This window comes from Pezoporus wallicus, unplaced genomic scaffold (assembly GCF_028554395.1).
Source record: "Pezoporus wallicus isolate ANWC-B61680 ecotype Strahan unplaced genomic scaffold, APGP_CSIRO_Pwel_v1 contig_5922, whole genome shotgun sequence".
NCBI classification, from domain to species: Eukaryota; Metazoa; Chordata; class Aves; order Psittaciformes; family Psittacidae; genus Pezoporus; species Pezoporus wallicus.
Window position 1 is genome coordinate 2,744,938 of NW_026637228.1, and position 26,011 is coordinate 2,770,948.

Below are 26,011 nucleotides of genomic sequence, written 5' to 3' on the forward strand. Positions count from 1 at the left end.
TAAGAGAATTTGTTTCACTGAGCCGATTTCATTTCTAGTGCTGTTCTTTAGTCAACAGATATAAGCCAAGAATTAAACCCTTAATGGGTCAAGTGTTGAAATATATTCTAAATAACATTGTATGTGCAAAGTATGAACATTTTTTTTTTAATACCTGTATTTACTAATGATAGCAAGAAAAGCACCAGCTTTGGGTATTTTTCAGAGGCTGGTTTTTAACCTACCCATTTTTTTTTTACCCTTTGCCTCTCAGTCAACTTTAAATAAACCTTCTCTTCCATAATATTTTGCCCAAGCTTTTGATTATGATGTAACAGAAAGGTCCAGCTGTGAAATCTGAAGTTGACCTGGGAAAAATGAACCTATCTACTTATAAATCTGTATAATCATATGAAGAGTTATCGCAATTCCCGCCCTTCCTTTAAAGGATTCTTGCCAGTCTGCAGTGCTGAAGGTACTCCCTGAACACTATGACCAACTGCAAAATCAAAAGTAACGTGACAGCATTACTTTCAAGATGACAACTCCACAAAAGCGTCCAACAGGTTTGAAAAAATGAACTTTCCTTCAAAAAAGAGTTGATCCTCACACTTTGATGAACGAGAGCACACAGATACACCAAACCATGCTCTCTTCACATGATTACAGCATGCCTTGTACCAGATGACATCGGGTCAGAGCAAAGGTTGCATCATTATAACTACCCAGCAGTTACAACTGTATCACGGCTTTGAAATCCATCTCTTGTATCATATTACTGGAAGTATTAAATAAAAAAAATACTTTGTATACTTAGATCATGTTATATCACTCAAACTCTATACAAGTATTAATGGCAGCTAGTTAAATGGAAATATTAAATGATGATTAAACCTTAAAACATAGCAAAATAACAGTGCATTTAATTCCCATATAAATAAAGGGACACAAAGGGATTGATGAATTTTCCCTCCATGTAAAACTAACAAAGAGGAGAACAGATAAGTTACATAAAATTTAAATACAAGTCTTTCCAAATTTAGGACACATACAGAGGAGCCTAAGGGTGCTGCTTCTAAGCAAGCCAGAATCCAACCACAGTGTCATTTCTAATGAAAACGCCAGGCCCTTGTCCTTGCTCTCTCTTGTCTTTAGAGACGAGCTTTACGCACACCTCGTGTCTTTTAACACTGTCAGGAAGCTGCCTGAGGACAGCCTAAGTTTCAGCATAACTTGCAGAGACTTCATCTTGTGTGCCAAGTTTCAGCCTGGAGTGAATTTTTAACAGTTGACTTATAAACCCGTGAAAACAGGGGCTTACAGTTGAACCGCTGACAAACCCCTAACTATAGCAGTGCACACGGCGCCAATAATAGACAAAACTGCCCCATTTTATAGCACACAGGAAGGCTGGAATTCAGCTGTTATCAGGGATAATAATAAACTTCTGCTGGTGACTCAGGCTCTCAGCCCCAGATTTACATTCCCTCTGTCACTAAGAGTTTTTAAGTTAAACAATTTTACATGAAAATGCAATAAACACCATTTATATTACCAACGGCATATTCCGACCGCTCCTGCGCTAAAACATCGCACAGCTTTCCTCCTGCTCTCCACATCCTCCTTCCCGCCCCATGCTGCTGGAACCAGGCACCGACCCGCTCACTCCTCGGACTCTTGGGAAGGCAGGATGAAGACCAGGAGAGCCTGTGGCACCCGGCCGAGCCCCACACTAGATGACAGATTGCACCAAGGGGAGAGGCTTGACACTGAGCACTGTCTGCTTCCATTCCCCTCGCACTGCGGGGCAGCTCTCCATCCTCTTTCCCCAGAAAGCAAAGGAAAAGTATCACGCAGCACCACTAACAGATTCTTGTTATTTTATTATAGTTCCCCCTTCTCCAGAATACCTCTGGCAGCACAGCCCAAGGGAAAAGAAAAGAAGAAAGCTGGAGTTTTAACACTGCATCCTAACTCTTCAGCGTTTCCTCCTGCTAAAGAGCCAAGGTCAGATATGGAAAAAATAGACAAAAACAAGGCTCGCTTCTCACGCAACAGACACTTCAGGGAAAAAACCCATCTGGTCTAGAGGATGTAAAAGGTCTTGTGGAGTTGTCACCCAATTTGCCCCCAGACACCAGCACACAGAGATCAGCTATTCAGAGAACTTCTTATACACAACTTACCACTCCTCTAAAGTTTTCTTTCCTCCTCAAAACTATCCTTTCACTCTCCTGAGGAGCAGAATCTCATCAGTGACCACCAAGTTTAAATTTATCTGCCCAAGGTCTATATTTTTTTTTTTAATCCATCTCTCAGGAACAGCTTTTAACGCATTTGGATTTTTTTTTCTGTCATAAAATATTCTATTTATTTCCCAGCAGCTGGTGTCAAAAAAGTTGTTGTTTTCTTTAAATATTACTCTTAAATAAATAAAATCTGTTTTCATATCATGTAAAATTAGTTTTGCCTGCTGTGAGTTTGTGGCATTATGAAGTGATCATTTTTTCCATGAATTATTCAAAACAAGGATAAAAAAAGGAAAGGAAAAAGATGATGGACAATAGCGTGCCATTCAATTTGTATAAATGCAGTAGTTGCACTAATAGTTCACTATGTGCAGTGCAGATGAAACACTGTCAAATGTAGCCACCAAGCTTAATTTGTTATTTCAGAGAGAGGTAGTGAAAGAGATTTATTCTTTTCCTTTGTGTCCCCCTGTGACTCATCTAGTGGGGCAGATAATAGATGTGTGGGTTTTTGCTAGGGCGATACCACTAGTTTAGACAAGTTTCTGGCTCCTTATCCTTAGTGCCAGGGCTCAGCTGGCCCTTGATGGCCTTTAAGTCTTTCTTTCTTACTTGATTTTAACCTATTCTTTGTTTAAACCTCTGGTTTGACAGTCTTTCTCTGTCTTTTATGAAAAACTATTAGAATTGTTAACATTTCCTCTGGAGTCTTCATATTACCCTGTCTTTCAGAACTGCCGTAACTGCACAGGTGTAATTATTCTCACTTTGAATTCTGACTGTCGTATTTGGAAGGGGATGAAGGGTGGGGATTTTAATAAATCATTCAGGCTCCCCAAGGCACATAGTATCTCACCAAATGTACTATCAACTTTTAAGGTGGAGGCGCTTATGGACTGAGTGTACAGGTAAACGGCCAAGACAAAAAATGCCACTGTCATCAAAAAGAGTGAGGAAACGTTAATAAATTTGTGGGTGAAAAACTACAGTAAGTTAAAAAAGATGCTCTTTCAAATAGGAACTTCCTTGTAAAGGAATCTTCTCTTGAAGACAGAATGCTTTCATGAAGTTTCAGAATATGGCTACCAATAAGTCTAGTGCTTGAAGAGTAGGTTTGAGACTCCTGAATTTTTTCTCTCTTTACAATACGGAAATAATTTGAATTCTCTTTCAACTTCTCCAATCCATCCATCATGGTAACTAAAATATTTGTATCACAATAAAACCCAGAGAGCTGGACCAGAAACAATGATCATTTTCACTATGCAGAAAGAAGGCTCACACTAATCTGCCACACAATGTTCATCAGAAACACGGGTTTTCCCCATGCCATCCTTTGGACAAAAGGAAGTTTGAGTGTTTAGAACAAAAGTAGGGATTTTTTTGGAGGGAGAAGGACACAGGGTTGGGTTTGTTTTTTTTCTTCAGTTACTGGGAATTTCCCTTAGAATATAAGGTAAATGGATACAAATGGAAATCCTGGACCTGGACATTGGAATCCTGGACCAATTCCTCAGACCTGCATGAGAAAAACGATAAGCTCTTCATGCAACGAATGTATGTTGATCACAAAGACGCTCCGCAATAAAACACAAACACGTCTGTTGTCAATTAAAAGCAAGATTAGGATGAAGTGTAGTCACCAGTGTCCCAAATTCCATTATCCCATAGCTACAAGCCATTACTCTTTTTCCAATTTAATTTTTTTTAAGTAGGTCATTCTGGTATACTCTAATTCTTCTTTTTCTCCTTTTTCTTTTTGCCATCTATGCCAGCCCAATTTTGGCCAAGTCTCCATGCCCTAGAGACAAAACAGAATCCACACATCTACTTTATACATGATTAAGATATTTCTATACACAGAGCTCTCATCCACATCTTGCAGATTTCCACACAATGGACAGCCAGATGTAGTATCCCATGAAATCTTGCTTGCAGAACCCTTCAACATTTTTCATTTGGAGACTACTGCTAATGGTAAATATTTTAGGCTTACTAAACAAAAGAGGGTGTTTAAAGTGCAAAACATCTCAAGACCTGATAGGAAAGAAAATCACCTCTCAAGCTATCTGAAAGGATCACCAAGATGTTTATAGGACTCATCAACCTCTGGCCTCCACACCAGCACAGATGCTTTGTAGCCATCTCATCAGCACATCTAACTCTGCAGTGCTTTGAGGATTTCCCCGCTAGACTCCCTTTGTGAACTTTAGACAATGAAAGAAGAGACCAGGCAAGGAAAACCAAGGTTTTCTTTGAGCTTTAGTACAAACAAGGGAAGACTGTGGGGGTAGTGTGTCAATGCCCATAGAGCATATACATATGCTTGATGCAAGATAAAAGAACTTGGATCCAAGGTTAACTTTTGTAAGAAATCCCACAAGCATTTTGATGGATTAGGATTCCAGTTAGTGACCTTCCTCACTGTCTGCTCTGCCTATGGTTACTGAGACTTACCAGTAAATTCCATCCAGAGTTACACAGAGAAGTTCCAGACTGCTTATCCAAGTATTAAAGTACTCTTGCTTACACTGCTGTACCTTTAAGCCTTGATTTTTGCTTTATTCCTATATATGTTTTTTTGGTAATACATGCTCATTAAAAACACTGGAAGTGAGTAAAATGTACAAATCTACCGATGCCAGTAAAGTTGCAACCCAAGACTGAATTTATTGATAAAGAATTAACGGGTAGGGAAATAATTAATGCTAGTCAGCATGGTTTTATGGAAAATAAGTCTCAGCAAACAAACCCGATTTCATTCTTTGTTAAGTATGTAAGTTTTCTAAGCCTAAGAGCTTAGAAAAACATTTACAGTTTTATAAGCATTGACTTAGCACTACTACAGAATATTCCACTTCTGTCGATGAAAGCATCTGTTGAACAGCTACCTGATGGAAGACCCTCAGCAAAATATTACCTATGGGGTCTTCAAACACAGATGTTTTTTAGTAAGATGCAGGTAAAATTAGCAATAACCCCAACACCATTCAGCATTTTGATCAGCGACTCCTAAGTTATAATATCACCCCTGATAAAATCTTCCAGGTGACTCTAAGACAGATAAAACATCAGGCAAACAGAGTAATGACAGATGGGGAGAATCAGGCACTAGCTTCTGTTCTTTCAAATTAAACTTTTTAGTAATGGCACAGACTTAGGAAAACTGAACATACAGCGTACCCGCAGGACTGGGCACGGGTGCGTCCGGGGTGTGCTACACCCTGGAAAACAGCAATTCTGGAAAGGATTTAGAGGTCACAGCAAATAAGCAACTGAACACGAACACCCAGTGCAATGTGGCAAAGATCGCTAACGCAATCCCTGGAGGCATAAACAGGAGGTAGCGGGTAGGCTGGGGAAGGCGTTTTTACTTTTCTTTATTGCATTGTTTTCTAAAGGAATCTTCAATTGGGTGAAGAAAGGCATAACAAGAACCAAAGTCTGGAACATGAAGCAAAGAAAGAAAGAAAGAAAAGTCAAATCGAACCAGAAATGAATCCCACATTTTTTAAACAGCAGGGGAATTCACCATTTGAACAAAACTATCAGTGGAAAGGAGCTTTAACCTCCTGATGCTTTCAAGACAGAGATGCTGTCAGTGCATCTCTAGGTTCAAAACAGGGGTGACTGGACAAATCTAATCACTGCTGACATACAGAAAGTCAAACTAGATGATTTAACAGTCCTTTCGGACCTCAAACTGTATGAAAGGAAATCTCAGATGTTATATTTTATGTGACCCACAGAATTAAAGTTCTATGTTCTGAGTGACCACAAAAAGCAGCTCTCTCAGAGAAGATGCACGTATGCCCAGCTCAGAGCAGCAAGTTTCACTGCTTCTGAAGATTTCAGAGAAGAATAATTCTGAAGTCTGGGAACACCTTGGAAAGACACCAATTACGTCTTCGGAAGAAACGTGTTGCTTTGTTTGTTAGTTATGCGACTGTATTTCACCAGAGCGTAGCTCAGTGGAAAGCCATCACTGAGAACTTGCAGCCAAGCAACTCCCAGCACTGGAATGTTTGCACTGCTCTCTGGGTCTGATTCTGGATCCAACTTCACCTTGTGCTGGAAGCCAAGTCTGGTACTACCTGGAGGAATGCTATCCACACAGCAAGGAAAAAAATCTCCCTGTTTGTTGCCATAGGGTTGGGTTTTTGTTTTGGGTTTTTTTCCAAGTTATGACTCCTGGAATTCACAGATCCTGAAATCTGCTTCAAGCTTCGGGTTCAAGTACACATGACATGACTTTGAAACCATTATGTTTTATCCTGTACTGTATTTTCCACCCCCTACTCCCAAAAGTATCAAAATATGTATCTAAGAATACTGCTACAGCTGATGAAAAGCATTAACGGGATTTTTATGGCAATAGCTAGATTTTCAAGTCCTACCTGAAAACTACAGCTGTAGAAATACATACCCCCTGCACATCCTGCTGGGCATAGCATCAGAGCTGGCTTCAAGGGAACAGCACCACCTACTGAATCGCTCCCACAGCTCCTTCCAGTTCTTCCTGGTGATTCTCTTGACCAAGCACTGATCAGACAACTTTTGGCTAAATAAATCACAGCCTAAGATGGCACAGCTGCAGGCATGAAAGAGCTAAGAGATTTTTTCCGTTGCTGACTCTAGCTTTGAATTTTCCTTCTACCTGCTGCAAACGGTTCAGCTTATAAATGGAATAATTTTTTTTGATGTCACTAAAACTATGTTTTAGTTACAGTTACAAGCAAATGTCACTCATCTACACACTCTCTACCTACTGCCTGAAAACAATATGATTTAAGGAGTATGTCAGCAGTAAGAAAAGACTCTTCCCACTGGATTAAAAATGTGCATTTTAAGAAAGGAAACACTTTTAGAAAGAAGGAGAGGGAGTCTTCTGTTTCTGTAGTTTATTTTTCTGCTTAATGAAACAAGGTTTCCAGCTTCTACAATAGCAGCTGCAAAGGTACTTCAATTAATCTCCTGAGTGCACTGCCTCTCCCTGCATACCTGTAGCTGCCCTGTTCTAGCCTCCTGAAAATTATCTGTTGGCATCACTTCAACATTCTTAGGAAAAAAGACATATTGAACTATGTAAATTTCACAACTTTCAGAAGTAAAACGTTAACCAAAAATCTCGTTGTCTGATACTTCTCACATATTTGGAAGACCTTTGGAAGCACTGAACTTCCAACTTGTTCCCATTGAGAACAAATCGAAAGACCATCCATAGAGACCTACTGGAGCAAACGACAAACAGGGGAAGAAGTCATTACTGCTGCCTCAACACAGACTGCGTCAAATGCCAGATGCTTGCTCAGGCCAAAGCCTTCAGGGATGATTAAAAAAACACGCAAAAATTTTCAGTAGTGCTCAAGTATGCTAGGAAAACAAATGCCATGGGAAGCAAGGGGAGCCGGTCTCCTAACGTCATCTAGATGCTTTGAAAATCCCATATGATGGCATTTGGCCCAAGGATTTAGACAAACTCAAGTTTTCCCATCTTATTCTGCAGCATTTAATATGACTCATATATTGAAAATAGAGCGATATACAGATATTATGCAATCTATTTCAAGACAAAACAGCACCAGTGTGCCTCAGACCTCACAGTCTTGTGTTTCTTAGTTTAAATACTAAACACTAATTATGTGAGGGCTTTAAAGGGTTCTCAGACCTATAATGGCAAAGCTGTACAGAGGAAATGAAAAGCTAGTGACAGGGCAGGGCTCCCAGGTCTGATTACTAATTACATTTGCTTCCTTATATTTGCACCTGCCATAATTACGATATAGGGTGGAGTTTCAAGTAGAGTTGATAGGAAATTTTAAGACAGAATTCCCCCTAGAACACTGGAAAACACCACACTTTTTACTGTGCAATATTTGTTGAAAACACAAAGATATTTCTTAGCATCCATACCATATTTAACCCACAGGTCAGGAAACTCCCTCACAGGTGAACAAAAGCGGTCTATACTATGCGAAATTTAGTTGCCTCCAAATATAGGGCTTCTTAATTGCATGGAATGAGAAAAAAATCCACTTTGTTTAAAATTAATTTCATATATGGGTTTGAAAAAAAATACGAAATCATTATCCCACCAAGTGAAAATCCTGGCTTGTGTTCCACTCAAGATTTTAGAGAACGAAAGGGAAATTAATATGTACACTCCGCTCTATTCATGCGGTTACATTTTAACTCTGCAGTATAATAATCTCTTCTTCTTCACAGTATCACAATATTTTTCCTAATTTATCTCCAACGTGAACTTCATTTTCACATAAAACAGGACACACTGTTTTCCACATGTGTACAGTGTACACAGTAATACAGAAATCAAATGAAAACACAGAAGTAGCCAAAATTGAGGTAAGAATAGGAGCTTGTTTCCTGCAGTATTTTTTCCCCACTGGTGAAGTGACTTCCATAATGGAGTCCCTCCATTCACTGAAATGGATTGCTCTTCATTCCAATGCCTGTTCTAACCATAAACTAGATCGAAAAGGCCTGGTAATACTTCTTAATGCAATAAAATGATAAATACCATGCTGCCACCAGAAGAACAAGCCAGTTAAACACATTATCTTTTTGATTCACAGGAAAAAACAGAGATGGCTAAGGAGGAACTAACCCTTCCCAGTTATCCCAACCCTCCAAAAAATGGGAAATAAAAAAAAAAAAAGAATAAAACAAAAAGAAGACCTTGGAGCATGGGGAGATGAACAGAAAAAAAATATCCCATGCATTAGGCAAGAGTCTGTAATATTATCTAGAATGACAGCACAGCCATTGTTAATGCTGCCAGAGCACTGCATGTTTGCTATATCACCCCAGGTCCTTGGAGAATAATAAACCAAGCAGATTAGACAGAGACTGATGTCTTTGTGCGGCTTCCACCTCCACTGAACATGGGCACTGGTCTGTGCTTTGGAGCACAGGCGGGCAGGTAAACCCAGAGAATGGGTACTCCATGTTGGCAGGGGCGGGGGGGCCAGGGAGCCTCTGCCAACAACCAGGGCCTGTTTATTATTTAACAGTTGGTATTGCTAGAGGCCTGGCACTGCAATAGAGCAATCTCTGTTGCAGCCCAAGCAAGCCTGATTACAAGAGCACGGGAGCCAAATCATGTTTACCATCGTCGGCGAGAACCTCAGTGCCCCCAACAGGCATGGAAAACCATACAGCAGCATCTGTCTGCCTATCCGTCTGCAGCCTGCCTCCCTGGGGCATGGGTAAAAAAAGGGATGGCAACCCCAGCATGGGACAGGGAAGGAAGGTTTTAGACAGGACGATGATCAAAGCTGTAGGGTACCACCTGTACTGGCACATGCCCTCCTCTCCATTTTTACAGCCCAACATGCCAGCCTCAATTCACCACCTCCTAACTCACCACCTCAAGCACCTGCTGTCACCCACAGCTAAAATACATTTCCAGCTCTGGGGAGTGCAGGGGCAGGATAATGCTCTTGTGCACAAAGTCTTCTTCCCCACCCCTGGCAGCAAGGACAGCATGCCAAAGAGAAAGCACTTCCCGAGCATAACCCCTATGATTTGCAGAAAGCTATCACTGACAAAGAACTTGGCATTAAAAGTTTTCTTAGCTTCTGCTGGAAGTCATCCCTGTACACAAGAAAAATCTGGAACACCTCCCTAACCACACACACAAACTTCAGGTAGTCCAGGCTTAACTTATTTACAGGAATGCTCGCAATGATTTGGTCACACTCTAAAAAAGAATTTGGTAAGTACAGAATGTCTCGAGTAAATGCAGTTATCAAGTGCCATGAATAAACAGCACTGGGTCAACACTTAACCATCTATTGCTATAAAAATCATAATAGAAGATGACCAGACCATCTTGGCAATTTGAAGGCTTCAGTTTTAGCTTACTGGTTTAAATACTAGCTCATTTTGGCAGCCACAGGGAGCTAATCACATCCAATAGCTGCTTCTCATTCTGCCTAAAACATATTCAATGATCACCACCTACTTCCCAATGAACAGGCATTTCTCCAGTTCTGGTGAGGTTCAGTTCAAGGGTGGGCTGTTGGAAGACACGTTGTCTACCTGAATCTCCACCACTGGCTTGCTCCATGACTCAGAGCTCGTGGAAAGTGACTTCTCCCACATCCTCCTCCTCCTTAAAAAGGGGGTCGTGAAAAGCAACACATGTAAAACCTAACAACCAATTCTTTAATACTGATGAAGAGCTTAGCAGTGCTGACACGGCACGTGTGCTTAGAAACACGAAGTTTTATTACATTCTGCATCACTAAAACAGACCCATCAGCAAATGGAAAAGCTTGTGGAAACCAAGGTTTAATTGTAAGTTGAAGTCACTCCAAGTTAGGACAACGAGAAGCACGGTAAAGCAGGATCCACTAGTTATGAACTCGCCATGCAGAGGGCCCGGAGCATCACCAGGGATCCCATACCCAGGGAAGACTGCATCCTGCCACAGCTCCCGGGCAGCACAGGGAAGCATTACTCAGGCAGGTGGTTAGAAGCACAACCACCACCTGCTCCTGGATCTCTGCTCAGTGCTTTCCCCAGCTGACTCTGGCCCTCACTGCTTTCAGCTGGCCAAAGGCAGCTGCCCCGTGCTGCTGAGAGCAAGACGGCTGCAGGCTGCAAGCAGGTGGAGCAGGGAGCATCAGCCACGCACCCCTTTCCTACCGCACATCATCCTCTCAGCCCCTAAGAGGGGACCACATTTGGGCTTCTAGCTAAATTCAGTCCAAAATCCCTTGGCCACAGCACAGACAACCCGCAGGAGAGAGCGCAACAAGCATCTTGCCTGCATCCATCAAAAATAAGCACAGGTCCTTCAATGCTAACAGCAGTGACGGCTGTGCACAACTGCAGGGTGGAGGGGAGTGTGGGCAGAGCACACTCAGCCACGGTACCTACTCCATCGATACACATTTCAGTCCCCAGAGCTGCCAATTTGGCACCAACACGTAATTTGTGCTAAATAACCTTTCAAGAATTCAACACAAATAATGTAATAATAGCAATTAGACCCTTTACCAAGCCCAGCTGTATCAGACACACAGTCCAGTCATTTCACAGAAGGGAAAAAGCACTTGAATAAGGAATCAGCACCTTCACAGGCACTAGAGGCATGCAGGTATAGGTAATAATTGCATTCCTTGTGTATTAATGTTTGCATATAAGAAATTCATGCTGAGCTATCATAACACCTCCTTCCTCAAATAATAACTAAGTTTCATACTGTGCCTGAAGTGCTCTTTATATAGTACACAGAAATTGGTTATGTAAAGATTAGAGCTGCGAGAGTTCTTCACAACATAACTGAAAATTTAGTAACAAAACCCAGTTTTAGCCTAGGTTTCCCCAACACAAAACTCAGGTCAGCTTCACAGAAGGGTCTGTGAGTTTTTGACAGTTTTGACACTTAAATCATACCAATCTTCTTCTCCTTTCTCTCTCTTGGGTACAAGTAAAGAACAGAATGGCATGGGAAGAAGCTGGAAATGAAAACCAAAAAGAAACAGCAGCAATAAGATTTCTTCCCTTCCTCCTGTGCTACTGCCCTTCTCTCCCATGGTGGAAAAGGGAAAAACAGCCCCTAGCTTTCAGGGAAATCTTGTTACATGGTGGAACCACAATGGGATGAGTGGAGTGCAGGGTCCTCACATGCTTTTGTATGTATGTGCATCATTACTAGGAGATGACTAGATTTGGTACCAGGATATTATTCCACCATTGTGTGGTGTGTTCCCATCTGATGTTGCCTTTTCCCCAGTTCAAAAAAAAAAACTAATAAAAAAGAAAATTAAAAAAGATACAATAATTGTTACTGCACACTCTAATGAATTATTGTGTTCAAGGTTCCTACAAAAAAAGTAATATTATACTCGGCTTATGTTTTAATTGATTTATTAATATTTTATCACAGGAATGTAATTTAAGCTCCTCATGATTTAGATCTCATAAACCTTTAGCATTTTGCAAATTCAAATTCCAATTTAAAGCCAGGGCGAGCAATTAACTTTTCTATCATCTTGTCAGGGGAGAAGGTTCGTGTTTAATTTGAGACAAAGTGACAGAAATATATATACACTGTATGTATTACCCCAAATTAATTTATGAGTCAGCACCATCCACCTTCCAAATGTGGATTTAATGGGAGGGGGAGGAGGGAGTGGGGAGAAGACCCTGCTATCATGGCACTTGCTGCGATATCTGCCCCAAACTCACCATGAAAAACTGTCCCTGGTTTATTGAGATACCAGGCTAGACTGATTAAGCTCTATATTCAACCCTTTTGTTTTAATTTCCATTCACTCATCACTTTCTGATATAAAGCTTATTCCCTCAAATACCAGCTCGCTTTTTCCAGCCACCAATGGGCAGCTGAAGCCACGCAGGTTCTCCCACTGACTGTCCCAACCGCTCCACTTCCTGGCCCATCAGTCCACATGAAAGACAGAGAGCGGGCAAAGAAAGTTCTCTGACTGACATGAGTTAATACCTGTGGGGCAAATCCAGCAGCCCTCACTGATGCAGGGTCTCACTGAAGTCTATGTGGTGCTTGTTTTAGGAGAAAACAGAAGAAAAGATGGTGCTACTAAACTATTCTTGTTATTTCCCACTCAAAAGGGCATTCCACCTCTTTATGCGTAATGAAGGAAACCTGCAGCCTAAATTTGCATGGGCAAAAATATGCATGAACAAAATAAACAGTTGGTTAGCATTTGCATATGCTGTTTTAAGAAAGGAAGGGAAAGGCTAGTTTAGGGTTACCTGCCAGAGATTTTGCAGATCTGCTGTCCCCACAACACTGCTAAGCATTGCACAGGAGTTAGCTCATGAGCTGAAAAGGAAGGTTATTGAGAATCTGCTCCATATATTCCTCTTGGACTTTACTGTGTCCCTAAATACTTATCTAAAGCGAGCTGCACTTCAGCCTTCTAGAGGAGGAGAGGTTATTTAAAATAAGAACTTTACCATTACTGTTGATACTTCTGATAGTCCCACCATATTAGAGGGGATTGTTTCAGAAAGGGATTAGAGGCTCACTTCCAACACTTCCATACACAACCAAGCTGAATCTCAAGACTCCCAAAATCTTGATGCCAGAGACTCAGGCCCAGGCATTCCAAGATACCAGAATACTCAGATGTTAATCCGATTTACAGAGTGGTGACACTCGCTGCAAACACAGATCCAGCTCTACATCCAAACCTACCTAAATATAACAATAAGTTGCAGTGTTCAACAAGCAAGTCAGAAACATTCTTCCTCCTCGTGAATCCAAGGCTTTGGCCCTGATCTTCAAAACATTTCAAAAATCAAAACTTCTTTGAAGTAAACAAGAAAACTTCCACCAGTTTAAATTAAATGAAGTTTTTTGCTTCTGGTAATTTCAGGCCATTTTGTTGGAATTCTTAGGCATCTTCAATATAATTTTCTTCCCTTAGAAATAAAAGAGGATGTACTTGTATCGACAAACAAAAAAGGTGTGCATATATGTACGCACAAGAAAAACTCATCCAAAGCTTTTCTCCAAACCTCCCTCTGCAGTCTTATATCAGCTTACAGTCAAACTTATGTAGTGGAAACCAGACTTGAGGTACACACATTATGCAAAACCCAAGATGCAGAAGATGCTCAATATTCATCCACACTTTGCTCTGAATACACACTGGACTTAGAGCCAAGCTTGAAAATCTCGTTTCGTGCCCAATTCATTTATGAAGCTTCACTCTAATTCAGAGCCTTATCACTTTCTAAACTCAGGTAAAAAAAGCTTTGCTGTCATGCATATTTTTAGACAAATTATAGCAGTGTCTTGCAATTGCCTTTACTTTGTGGTGTCTGCACTGCTGATAGACACCAGCCCACATTGGCATCGTTGTCGAGGTGTCCTAATACTTAAAATACTATTAACTGTACATCACAAGCATTTGAAGTGCATAAGAAAACCATAATCTTAATTACACTGGAGGACTAGTGTGATCTCACATGAAATGTGAGCTACTGTTATTAAAAATAGAGAGACTGCATTTACTTAATGCTTCTTACAGTAAACCAGTCAATTTTAAACTTTCAAGGTTTTATAATCAGACAAAACAATATTGGGGGGAAGAGGCTGTCTGTGGAATTTACTATGCAAGCATTTCACATGTCAAGCAGCAAAAATTTGTTTATTCTACTAAAAAGGATATTTCTTGAATTACTATTGTACGTGAGATAGGATAGTTATTTAGACTGCACAGCATAAAGACTAAAATAACTGGCAGAAAAGACTGGTTGCCATACAGCATTCCCAACAAAAGCCAAAATCCCTTCCAGATTTCAACCAGCTTTTAGATTCTCAGATCTGTGCTAAATACTGGGTAGCCATCACATCTACTCAACATAGAATGGTTTGGGGTGGAAAGGACCTTAAGATCATTCAGTTCCAACCCCCTGCCATGGGCAAGGACACCTCACACTAAAACACGTCGCCCAAGGCTCTCTCCAACCTGGCCTTGAACACTGCCAGGGATGGAGCATTCACCACTTCTTTGGGCACCCTGTTCCAGTGCCTCACCACCCTCACAGTAAAGAACTTCTTCCTTGTATCTAACCTGAACTTCCCGTTTCAGTTTGAACCGATCTCCCCTTGTCCTATCGCTACAGCCCCTGATGAAGGGTCCCTCTCCAGCATCCCCATAGGAACACTGCCTCCCTCTTCTGTGCACTACCCTGAAGGGGGAAGAACTTTTGTTCACTTTACTTCTGTTACCCGAGATTCACCTGTCTGAGCCTATGGAGTTTACATGGAAAAAACAATAAAGCAAGGAACCTTTCTACCTCCAAAACCACAGTGACATGAATCCATGGCACTTAGTGACACCCAGATTTCAGTCACTAACTTCAAGAGATGCTCCTTGGAATGACATACATACGGAGACACACACTTCCTATGGACACTCTTACACTTGCCAGGTCTCCATTAAGAGGGAGAGGTGTTCTTCCCTTTGTGCTCACAGCAGCAGAAGAGCTGTATTACACCATGCCATTAAACCATTCTTTTGCTTGGAGAAAAGTAAAACCCTTTCCCTTCGTTTCTCATCCTGTACCCACCACCCTTCCTCCAGCCTCTTCACAGAGAGGGTAATCAGGCATTGGAACAGGCTGCAAGTGGTGGAGTCATCGTTCCTGGAGGTGTTCACAAACCTTGCAGATGAGACCTTCAGTGACATGGGTTAGTGGTGGCCTTGGTAGTTCTGGGGAACAGTTGGACTTGATAGTTCTATGATTCTATACTCATTTGAAAAGGTGAGATGAACCTTTAGCGTGGACACAAATGGGGGAAGAAATGTTCTCCTAGTAATAGTGAAAGTCTGCATGCAAAAATTACATTGCCACATAATCCTGCAAAACATACACCTGAAAATCAGAATGGTTTTGGCTCTGAAAAAAAAAACAAAACAAAACCAAAACCACAAAAACCAAAAGCCCCCACAGTGACACCTTTCCCACATTGCCAACTTAAGTGGACAATAAGAGAGATCAAAACCAGAAGCAGAATAACCCTAGAGGCAGGGCCACACTTCATGAAAGGGCACTCTTCAAAAAACAGCTTCAGAAGCACACCTCCACAATTCATACACCACTTTATTTAAGGTTCCTTTTCATGTTTGCCCAGGTTCACGTCAAGGGTACAGCAACCCAAGGTGTTTCCACAGCGAACTTTCATGTCTGCTGCAATTTCCCCTTTCAAATGCAATACAGTAAAATGAAATGAAGCAAAATGAAACAATCTTTATATACCAGTTCAGCTAGCATTCCCTAGCCCTCATTGTGCTGCACCTCTCATCAGCTCTCATTTACTCAGACAAGACAGAAAAGATTTGCAGATCCTATTACATTTTCCCACCCTATTTCCCATTCTGTGTGTAATTTTTTCCTTCAAATAATACTGATTGTGTCAACTGGAAGGAAAAAAAGAAGGGGGGGGGGGGGGGGGAGAGAAAGAAAGAAACAAGCACTCTTTGTGTTCTCTTCATAGTAATAAAATATAAAAAGAAGAATTCACAAGAAAACAGCTGAATTCCCACTGCTTAGCAAAAAGACCTGGCTACAGACAGACACATTGTACTTAGAGCGGCATCTCCAATGAAACTGTCAAAGCATCAGGAAGAGTTGTGTGCACTTTTGTTAGTGAATAATGTGGAACCTGGGTGCGCTTCCTACCAACTGGAAACCAAAATCCAGGAAGTTTTTACTTTATGGTAAGGAATGGAGCAGGGGGGAACGAAACTAAGTCTTTCATATACCAGCAACGTGATGGGAAAGAAGGCAAGCCCAGGGTAGGCTGCTGCTACCGGTACTATTTTTTCTTTAGAGGAAAACAAACACAAGGTTTTTAAGGCAGAAATAGCGAAGGGTTAGGTTAAAAAGAGTAAGTGAACTGGTGAGAGAAAGAAATGCTGTCTAAAACCACCTAAAGATGTTGGATTTCACAAGCAACTCAATTCAACCACATTTTTTTGCTTTAAGCACATGCATGCTCTCACTGCAATCTTGAGAATAAGAGCTCCCTTTCTTTTTTCCGCTATCTCTTGCCTCATATATTAAACTTTTTTTCATGTTTGTAGTAAATGACGCAATTGATCTTAAGGAAAACAGTGTCTTACTGAAGAACCTCTATTCAACCTCAGACCAGGTCCTTTAGATGCACTATGAGAACAGAAAACAGCATGTGATCACATAACTAAAATCTGGAAAAGAACAGGGAAGTTGAATTCAGGCTGCTCTGTCAACTTTAATTCTAAGAATTCACAGATTTGACTTTAGATAAGTGAAATAGTCTTTCCCCTTTTTTGGTGTATTTTATTCCCTAGATTTTCAAATCTCCAGATGAAAAGTGAGAATCTGCTACACACCAACACACTCATGCTTCGTGGCAATCAACAATGCAGCAACCTTCAGGCCCACCAGGCAGATTCTGTCCCTCGAGTTAACGAAGCAGCTGAAAATGGTAGTAGGTCTTCCTTATTTTCATGGAACAGCTACTGTAAGAGTGGTGAGGTGCACAAGTGTCAAGAAGGAAAAAATACCTCCCTGTCAAAAAGGTCATCGAGTTGATGTTTTTCAAAGCATCATTCCAAACCATGACAGCACAAGAACAATTAGAAGATGTTATTACAGCGTTTTAGCATGGGCAAAACCAGGTATTTTCCTCTAGGCTCAGATCTGCAAACAGCACACCTGCAGCAGATGCAGCCCTCCCTGAAAATTATGTTTAAAACTAATTCACCTAACTACAAATAGTTAAAACTTATAAGCAAATGAGAGAGGTGGTTGTAATGGTAACTGCAAGACAGTGGAATCTGCAGCTCATAAATGTAGATAACGTGCATGAGAGAGTAAAAAGGAAAGCACCAGGCAGTCTTTAAACAATTTGGAACATCAGAAACATTCAATTTTAACTTGCACAAACACGACAGAAGCACAGGTTTAAGGTAAATTCCTCTTAGGAGAAATAGTCTCTGATTAAGCTGAACTGTTCTTATAAGTAACATTATGCTCAAGAAGCTACAGCCATTCAGTTTGGTGGATGAAGAAGTGTTTGCATCGCTTGCCATTATCTTCTACACACTCCTACCATTCTAGGGATTGAGATGCTGACAACAACAGTAAGTGAAAAACAGGAAGATTTTGTTCAAAGCCAAGGGAAAGAACTGTGAAAGAGGAACAGAGGGGCAGCAGGAGGGATCTCTGCCACCAGGGATTCTGTCATCTGTTACAACTTCAGTTACTTGCTCCTGAGAGAAAACATGCATCATTCTTATCATCACCAAACAAACTGAGAGCCCAACAGATCTGCTGCTTAATTAGATGAAAAGCTAAACTAACTTGATTCCTACCAGACAAGTCCTTACGTGGCTTTCCTTGCGTACCTACCTGCAGTAAGCTGAGCACAGAAGGTCCTGCTTAACTAAAGCTTCTGCCTCGGCAGCTCTTTCTTTCACTGGGAGCACAAAGACTAATTCAGTACTCTGGAAAGAGGGGAAAAAAAAAACCCACCCACTATTCATCTGGTTGTGTTCATAAAAATCACCACCCTGACCATGCTCCCCAAACTGCACCGCTCCTGCAGATGTATACATTACAAACATACAGGTCTGGAATTTACAGTCAACAAACAGCAATACAAACAACCACCAGAGAATGTATAAACACTCGTAGGAGCAAAAATACTCAGCCTGGCTGCACCACACACAGTGTTTATTTATCTCCCTTGCAGAAGATCAATGGGAGAAGACATTCAAAACAACCTTTTAAACAAAGTGTCACTTCGCGTTAGTTTATGTCAGTGGGGCTTCTTCCAAGTACTTGTGTCACAGTAAGATATGGATGTGTTTAGATAGTTCTTGTTCCTTTACTCCAGTCATGGCAGCTGGGCACAAGTGAACAGAGAGGAGAAGAGCTGCTAGTCTGATCGAGTTACCGATTTAACATTTAGAGCCTTTGCATCTCAAGAGAAAATTGCTGTGTGTTTGTAACCTGAATGCAGGTCAGTAACTTTGAAAGGTCAAGCTGAACATTTAAAATCTTTTTGTTATTAATTCCCCACCAGCTCCTGGTTGTGTGAATGCCAATGAGCAGACACACAGAGCTCCACAATGAGATACAATGAGTAGCAGTTAGCCTGTTAGCTCTGAAGACCAGGTCCTCAAGAAGATGCAAAAGGAGTTCTGAAGCAGTAACTTTCTGCCATACAAGCAAATCGAATCTCTGTTCACTTGAGACCCACTTCTTAAAGCACAGGAGGCACAGATTTCTTTACTGGGGCTTCTTCATTTGTCACGGACCCATTAGCCTAATGTCAAGGAAACGAGTTTTCCCCTTCCATTTAACTTTTCAGGAATACAAAAACTATTTTGGTGCTATGACTAATTTACACGGTATCACAAGATTTGCTGATGCTCCTTAATAACACAGATAATAACTCCCCATAGGACACTGCTTTAGGTCCCTATCATTATCCACACTTTACCATCAAGAAAAGCTCAAGCAGAGCAAGGCAGTGCAATTTAGCAGGGTTACAAAGAAAGCAGTAGAAATGGGAGCAGAATGCAGGTTTTCTTCCTTTCTAGCTCCTCATCTCATCAGAAGGCCAGCCACCCGAGATGATGAAATTCAACAGAGGTTACAATTATGCTGTAGGTAGATTTACATTTCTAACATGTAAACACTATGGTGTGTGATTTATGCTACTGGTCTCTCAAGGCTCCTCGCACTCTACAACAGCTTTTAAATACTGCGGGGAAATACTCATAGGACAGGAAAACTATGAGGGGCTCCTTCCACAAGATTAAACTCCCATTTGAAAAGATGTGGATGATGGTAAAGAACATACCTAAAGCATCACAGTAATTTTAAAACTAATTCCCTTCTGATATAATATGCCCAGCCTCCAAAAGATGGAGAAATAATCCAGAACATGTCTGACTTGCTGATTTGCTATCGGTACAGCAACCTAAGTAAGCCAGGCTGTGTGATGCCAGGGAATCACATGAAGAAGTCAGTTTTCCCCCTGTTTTGGTAGATCATACACACTCTCCTATAGCGTCTCAGCAAAGAGCGGATGAGCGAAGAATGGAGCACACTCGGGAGAGCAAACAGGCTATGGAGCCACTGACAATAAATGAAAGCAACACAGGAAGTCTATGGAAGCAGTCTGGTTGTGGAATGGACTACTCCAAGTCAAATTCAGGCCTGAGGTAAACAGACCAAGTTCTTCTGGAACAGCACCTAGAGACAGCAGTGATCTGATTCACATCAGAGGATTCCAACCTACAGGAAAGCATATGAAGTCTCAGGACACTAATATCTGGTGTAACTCACTCTTGCTTAGAATATTTGCATCATACTCCCCTCCTTCAGATCTAAGGCACTAGACCTGACAGTATAGCATTGGTATGTCTAGGTTTCTAACACCAGACTAAATCTGTAAGAATCGACACGTACCACACATCTGGTAGTAAACTTCTTTTGAGGGTCAGTGTCTTGTGGAGTAGTCACGAAGCCAAGGTGGCAATCCAATTAGTTTTCAGGCTCTGGGTTAAGCCATAAATTACCAATGCTTTGCTTTACTTTCTACCTTAAATATACTTGAAAATTTGTCACAGCTTCCTATAAATAAGCACCTTCAACAATTAATTTCTCAAGGAAAGCATCTCTTGCATTGTTGGTGGAGCAACCTTCTAGGAGAGATGGCCTTATACAGAAGCAGTCTTTTGATTTAAGAACTTAAATCTCTTAAGATGCTTTACCCAAAGCTTTTATGAGCAACTAGCTCTCTGCTCTGTGAATGTCTGCTCCATTACTAACTGAAAAAAGTAATGCTTATGTATCCCACACCAACCCTGAAACATAATCAAATAAGGAATACTGGTTAAGTATTAAACACTGAGTACAGTGAGAGACATAGCGCATCTTCAGTAATTGTCAGAAGAACATAGTTTACTGAAAACAGATCCTGTTTCACAGGAACACAAGATTCTAGTTTAGAATTTAGCGCTAAAGAGGAAGAAGAAACACAGCCCAATGTACGCTCACTGATGGCATCCTACATTCTTACAGCTTGTGAGGGCATTACACTGAAAGAAACACATTTTGTATGCTCATGCAGTACCTTCAACCACACAAACATATGATCAACTTCCATTCCTGTTACATTATCAGTATCCTACTTACCAGTGCTTAAAAGGTGACTGTAGATTGAACAAACTTCCTTAATTTGTGATTTTCTACTTATGCAGCCCAACTTATCAAGTGGGGGCATCTTATACCGCACCCATTATAACACTCCTCTGCAATGTATTTGCTCAAATCAGCGCACTCAGACTCCTACGGAAATTAACCAACAGCATGAGCTGGCTTGGAAAAAGTCTGCCTTGCTGTGAAAGAAGACATTACCCCACCAGAACTATAACCCTCATGGCTTTCTTTTTTTCATTATTTACTTTTTAATGGAAGCAAACCCCCCTGTCATCTCACCTACTCCTCTTTTAATAAGGAATGACTGCCGTGACTACCCCCATCTAGAACCACCATTCACTGCCAGCACCTCTGCTCTCCTCATGTGCTTAGAGAATAACTGATTAGCACTTTGCATAATTAACCTGATTAGCACTGTGCATAATCAAACTGATTAGCACTTTGCATAATTAAAAAGAAATAATAATAATAACAATAATAAGCAGTAGGTAATAGCAAAAGCTGCTAGTCCCTATGCCTGTTCGTTAGCTCTAGGATTAGTTTAGTGCAGCATATTTTATTTCTTCAAACTGTTTTTTTTTAAAGATGCACAAGCTCCTGAGAAACACAAGTTAAAAAAGTCTCATTTACTTTCAAAATCACTAGTGAAAATATTGGTTGTTCCACTACTACAACTTAGGCTTCCTTGTGCCTTTCTTCGCTGCAGCCAAAGACCTTATGAGGATGATGTCCAAGAAGATAGACTGCCAATTCCGATGTCTGTCTACAGCACTGCTTTTTGGATTCATTATCATAGGACACAGAATCTCACATTTTTAAATGCATATATGCTCACAAGGAAAGATGCATTATTGTTATTGTCAAGATGGGCAAGGCAGTAAGACACGTATCCTCAAAAGTACGTTGGTACAGAATCCTCTCCTGCCCTAAACAGTTACTCCAGACCACAGGAAGTCTGGAAAGGAACATGGAATTAATCAGATTCCTGCCCCTAAGCCTGCAGCAATCTTCCCCCATTGGATCTTTATTCTTGTGTGTGTGTATGTATGTATATTTTGCAACCTGTTCAAGGATGTGAGAGACAGAATGTACTTCCTTTGACTGCTACCCCGTCCTGTCTTCAGTGTGAATCTGCCATTTAGGGTTTCAGGATTAACAACCACCTCCCAAGGTCTGAAGAACCTGTGTAGCTGCACCTAGCTAGGCTACAAACTGGGTGAAAACTTCAATCCTAATGTCTGCATCACTAGTGACTCAGTTCTCCTGGACATTCAATGCCAGGCAGCCTAGAAGAGCAGCGCCCCAGGTGAGTGGGTAAGCCAATGCAACCTCATCCCTCCTAGTCACCAAGATAGCCTGTGTTTTCTCCTCACTTTATTAACTTCATCTCTCTCTAGCATCCTGATATTACAGCTCTGATTTTCCCTGCATTGCCCACAGAGCAATCTTCATCTTACATTTTCTATTATACCTTCAAGAGCACACAAAATATTCCCTGCCAAACCCTGACCTCTCCTTACAATGACCCTGCCAACATTTCCCAGTGGGTAGCAGACACATGTTACGGCTCCTCTGCTGGCTGCTCAGCCAGTACAGTTGGGACACTGAGCAACTAGGCAGGCAGTTTGTTCTGAGCGATCAGTCTCCCTGCCCTGCAGCTGTCCAGACAGGAATTGCTGCTGCTGCCAGACACTGCATGGACCTCTCCTAGAACAGTGACAAAAACGTTCCCATTGTGCCAGAGTTTCTCATAGAACTAGCTGATGAGAAACTGTGCGGCGAAAGAGAAATGAAAGAGAAACTTGGCATAATCAGCTGGAAATTTATTACCCATGCACAGAGGCCTTTCCATCACCCCAAGCTAAAGAAATCCACACGAGCAGCAAAGGGTGCAGACCGAGTCCCTCATTTCACAAGTTGCTTAGTTTCGGAAGAAAAGTGTTGCTGTACAGATTTTTCAAGTCCAAATGTTCCTGGGGAAGGTAGTTCCAGTAATTCTGGGAAGGAAGCCAATCCCTTGGCTTTATATGTAAATATTTAAACAACATTATTTTTATATACATATCTTTTCTACACATATACATATATGTCTTTAGACTTCCAGACTTGCAAAACTGCAACGGAAAAAACCATGCCAGCCAACATACAGCTATAGGCCTTCCTGCCTGAACGATGATAACTGACCATCGGAAACAAAACACAACAATGACTTCAGAATAATTGAGCCATGTCATCTATGTTTACTGATCCACCCAAACAGAAGAGCTGAAAAAGTGGGACTACAGATTCTAATGCAGAGAGACTAAAGTCTTGAAGTGGCAAGAACATAAGGTTCATCAAGTTTAAATCTTTTGGAGCCTATATGGATGCTGAGTGCTCAGTCCACAGGTATGGACTCTCCAGCTTTGGATGACACAAAGCTTCACATTCCTAGCATCTTAGCACCTTGACATCCGACAGAAAAGCTGTGATTTCATTGTGTTTAGAAAGGTCACCAGTGCCTCAGGTTTAAGTCAGGTCCATACCCCAAAAGAGATTACATGGTAGAAAATGCAAGTGAAAGAATGGAAACACAACTGGCACTGAGATTTAGTGAATAAATAAAGGGGGGGGGGAAGCTTTAAAATTGTTGAGCAGGGGGTTGCTAAAATGGAGGAAGATGATTTAGTGAGAAGGTATCCAGTCAGAGCATATTTTGAATAAATCAATCCATGAAAATTAAATTTAACACCTGAATTCCACCTGTATAGACTCAGTAAGCAAAAAACCACACCTTAATACAAGGTGCACATGTGTCAATTCCAAGCTATATGATTTAAAGTAATACATTTACAAATACAGTATTTACATGTTTGCTCAAGTACATATATACAGCACAGCCAGTGTGAGCTTTATGAAAAGATCACAGAAGTGCACATATATGTACATAAAAATCATGTTAAAAAAGGGACCAGGAGTAGGGCAAGTCTTTTAGAAGATATTTTAATGGCTTTATAAAAAGCTCTCACCCAAAGTTTGAGAGGCTTTTGCAATCTTACATTTTTCTATTGCAAAATACACCTGCTTTCTTTTCTTTTTTCCCCCTAAACTAAATATTTCTTCCATCTAATGACTCTCTTTATTAGACAGCATCTAATTTGCATACATTTACATACAATTTAACTGCTAGCTTGTGAGAACAAAGAAATGGCTCTGTATTGTACTGAAGGACAATACTCAGAAAAGGAAGGTATAAAAACCAGCTAGCTCGGTGGCTGTGTATTCTCTTTGTTTCAGAAATACCAGGATTTTTAAACACACCACTTAAAGGGTGAAAAAGATTATTTCATCAAACAATGAAAAAAGATACAGCGCAGCTCCCTTTTAACACATTCTCTCTCTGGCCTGGTTAATGGGATTTAAGAGTCCAATATTTCTTTGCTTTCTTCTGTTTCCTTTATTAGAACTGATGGATTTAATTCTGTCACATATTTTACTTCATATTTTATTCCTATAACAATCTATGCTGAAAGTTCAGCTCCAATGCTAATTCAATACTATCTTCCTTTCCTTGCAGTCAGCCTGGAATACAACTGAACGATCTTTGATGGGCATGAAGTACTCTGCCCTCAATGCCCAGTGCTAATGGATGTGAGAGAGAGCCTGCCAGCATTTTACCTTGTGGCAACAAGTCTAGAGATAATGAAAACTTACCATGTAGCTGACCGGGATTCAACAGGAAGGGAAGCAGGGCTGAGCTTCACTTGTGAGAACAGGGAGGGACTGCGGTCAGAGTAAATGCAGGATGTAAAGGATGCGTCAAGCCCTCTAGTCCCCTAAAAGAAGAGGGGAAAAGGATCTTAAACATCTCACATGAAGCAAAAACATTTAGAAACTGTTGGCAAGAACTCCATCACCGGCCCTACCAAAAACATTACACATCAGCAAAGGGTTTCTCTCCAAAGGCTTTGCAGAGGGAGTACCAATTACAGAGGGTGGCTACAAATCTAACCCATGTGGACTCGACATAAAAATCTGTCAGGAAAAGAGACAAAACCAAACCAAAAACATTATTTCAGGCTGCATGCTGCACATCTCCATGTCCCCTCAAAATGCGTGAAACCCGGCAAAACAGAATGGCCTGCCATTTGTTCCTGCCTGCACAGCAGAGCTGTTAGCTTCCCTTCCTAACTCTCCCCTTCCCAGCATCATACACAATGACCTGTGCTCAGTGGGGCAGAAAAAGTTAAGTACCAACATTCTGTGGCACAGGGATGAGGGAAAGAACACCCATTCACTCTGGTGGCATCTTATAAGGGCCTGCCCTGCAGAAACAGCATAGTTGAAACCTTTTCTGGTGTAAGCAGACCTATTGCAACCTAATGGAATGGGACTACGCACGGTAAAAAGCACTAGGCCAAGTTAGCTTGCATACAAAGCAGGTGTAGTATTTAGGATCCAGCAGTCATCTGCTCTGTTCAGTTTGCCCCAGCCAGGCACATGGTATGTGGTACACTGGCTTTATATGATCAGCAGAAGGCCAAGTGTTAATTTGATGGGCATTCTCACACTGGCATGTGTGGCACAGTAACACTGTGACTGAAGATACAGGATCCACATCACAAGCTGTGCATAGAAGAAACTTGTGCTGATACTGCCCTGACATGCCTCACTGACACTCAAAATACATTATAGGTTATTTTCAGACACAAATTTTAATTTAAAGCTGGCTGAAATGTTAATGAAGTTTTAGCTCTTTTTCAAAGGGGAAAAATTCCCTACTGCTTACAGATATGTTTTTTCTCTTTTTCTCCCCCGCCTGATCTGCTTCTAATGACATATAGCAATGAAACCTCATAAAAGAAATTAATCAAGCCTTCATATCGCTTTCCCTTTTCAAGGGTGGAAAGGTTGAGGTGTGTGATCTTCAGAGTTTCTGATGCATACCAAAATGCAAGTTTTAGAAACAGTGGAGAAAGTAGATTCCAAAGCCACTGGTCCTTTAACTATTATATCCTATGCTTACAGCTATATCTTGCTGAAACCACTGGGTTATTATTCCC

General features: G+C 41.1%; 1 protein-coding gene across 13 annotated transcripts in view; it reads right to left on the reverse strand.

Annotated features, from left to right (window-relative positions):
• The window catches only part of ZBTB20 (zinc finger and BTB domain containing 20), a 452,154-nt gene that overhangs the window by 332,734 nt on the left and 93,409 nt on the right, over positions 1–26,011 (reverse strand). For all 13 annotated transcript variants that reach the window (XM_057404358.1, XM_057404354.1, XM_057404359.1 and 10 more), the window contains one exon: positions 24,663–24,784. The gene's annotated coding sequence lies outside the window, so the exon portion shown is untranslated. The remainder of the gene's footprint in view (positions 1–24,662; positions 24,785–26,011) is intronic.